The sequence below is a fragment of the Oncorhynchus tshawytscha genome, unplaced genomic scaffold, assembly GCF_018296145.1.
Source record: "Oncorhynchus tshawytscha isolate Ot180627B unplaced genomic scaffold, Otsh_v2.0 Un_contig_949_pilon_pilon, whole genome shotgun sequence".
Taxonomy (NCBI): Eukaryota; Metazoa; Chordata; class Actinopteri; order Salmoniformes; family Salmonidae; genus Oncorhynchus; species Oncorhynchus tshawytscha.
Genome location: NW_024609032.1, coordinates 5,273 through 7,500, shown reverse-complemented (window position 1 = coordinate 7,500; position 2,228 = coordinate 5,273). Strand labels below are relative to the sequence as shown.

At 39.6% G+C, this 2,228-nt stretch overlaps 1 protein-coding gene across 1 annotated transcript in view; it reads left to right on the top strand.

Moving 5' to 3' along the window:
• LOC121844127 (dedicator of cytokinesis protein 1-like) overlaps positions 1-1,035 on the top strand; it is a 34,177-nt gene extending 33,142 nt beyond the window's left edge. Inside the window, exon 6 of the mRNA XM_042314043.1 lies at positions 1-1,035. This exon is cut by the window's left edge and continues 244 nt beyond it. The gene's annotated coding sequence lies outside the window, so the exon portion shown is untranslated.
• The last annotated feature ends 1,193 nt before the right edge of the window (positions 1,036-2,228 follow it).

The following is a 2,228-nucleotide window of genomic DNA, read 5'->3' as shown; positions in this document are numbered from 1 at the left end:
AAACGTAGGGCACTATATAGTGAACAGGGTGCCATTTGGGGAAACAGCCGCAGTCTGACCAGGAGTGGAAGAAGAGTATCTCACTCAGGCAACACTCCTTATTGAGCCATTCATCTAGGATGTGTGCCAAACAGCACCCTATTCCCCATATAGTGCACTACTTTTGACCACGGCCGATAGGGCTCTGGTTAAAAGTAGTGCACTACGTAGGGAATAGGGTGCCATTTTGTGGCAGAGCCTCATTGATCCTTTTCAATTTTTGCCTGAAGTGTGATGATGCGGTCTACTTTACCATAGGTTAGATAGGTGAATCAGTTTCACATGATTACTGGTCACTGAATGTATTGATGCTATCTACCATCTAGGACTCCATTCTCCACGTGATGCCACTTAGTTCAGGCCTTTGTAATGCTATGAGATAGAACCTATAGAATCTTTAGAATGAGTGAAATGAATATAGAATCAGAACCAGGTGAATGAAGCGTTCTCTGGTTCTGTCTTTGACCAATAGACAGGCTGGTGAGTGACGACCAACATTCTGACCCCTCCCATCTGCTCTTAGGAGCTGGGAGCACATAGTAACAGAAAACATGCTTTTTATTCTGTGGTTTATCTTTTGTATCCATAGTTACAGAAAGCATCCATTTTTATTCAGTGGTTTATCTTTTTCTATCCATATTCCCGCTTTGTACAGAGGTTTGTATATAGGATTTTATTTTCATTTCATTTTTTTTTTATGTGGAATTTATCATGACTTTTATTTTGTATTAACATTGCATTAGATTAACAGGTTTGCATTTATACCCCCCAAAAAAAAAAAAAAAATGTTTTTTAAAGTTTTTAAATGACAGGGACTATAAAGAATTGGTATGTGAGAATCTGCCTATCGTTGATTTTCTGGGTAAGGTTTGTGTTTTCTTTGCAGTGAACACAACTAACTCCCTCCACCTTCATCATATGTCGTCATTGTATAGGATTTTAACGCTGACTGTTTCCAATTCACTACTGACTTCTGAATAAACTTTCTCAACTGGATGTTTCAACTGTTTCTTTGTGTTTTCGCTCGCTGCCCTACAACTTAACGAAACAAAATGTATCTTTGAAACAAAGTCTGTTCCGTCTGTGTTGTTGACTTTGATTAAAGGATGTATCTTGTCGTGGAAATTTCCTGTATTTACCAAATCATGAGAGCAAACCACACACAAGTCAGAGTTATCACAAAGTCCATCTTTAATTATATGAGCTCCATCACAACCCTGTGACTCTCAGATCAATTCAGTGTCTTTAAATGAATTCTCTGAGAGACCCTTACACATTGCAACTGAGATCCTTTATAGCAAAGACACACATAGCCAGACAGCATTGGCGTAATTTATCGTTCAGCTTTGTCTCCTAAACTATGTTCTTTTCTCAAACTCAGAACCATAAACCAAATCCACATATAACAGGCATATATCAAATCCATCCTATCTTGACAAGGTCACAGAGACACATTGACTGGCACACCGACATTGTGGAGCCAAGAGATACACGCTTGACCTCTCCCCTCTCTCCGGCCCAAATAACTTAGTCTTGACAGAGAACAGATACTGCAACCCCACCACGGTATTATACAAAAATAACATTCTGATGAGAAGTAACTTACAAACATATGATGAATGTAAAACATCTTACCTATGTTACCAACTAATTCTGATTATTCCCCAACAATAGCAACTAGCTGGGTTTCACTGACAGCAATCACAACTCTACTGCTTTCTTGTCAAGGTGAACTCTACACAGTCTCTTACGGTAAGGTAATGCAGGCTTATCAAGGTGAACTTTACACAGTCTCTTACGGTAAGGTAATGCAGGCTTAAAAGGTGAACTTTACACAGTCTCTTACGGTAAGGTAATGCAGGCTTATCAAGGGGAACTTTACACAGTCTCTTACGGTAAGGTAATGCAGGGTTATCAAGGTGAAGTCTACACAGTCTCTTACGGTAAGGTAATGCAGGGTTATCAAGGTGAAGTCTACACAGTCTCTTACGGTAATGTTATGCAGCGTTATCAAGGTGAAGTCTACACAGTCTCTTACGGTAATGTTATACAGCTTATCAAGGTGAAGTCTACACAGTCTCTTACGGTAAGGTAATGCAGGCTTATCAAGGTGAACTTTACACAGTCTCTTACGGTAATATTATACAGCGGGGATGTCAAACTCATTTTGCCCCAGGTGAAGTCTACAC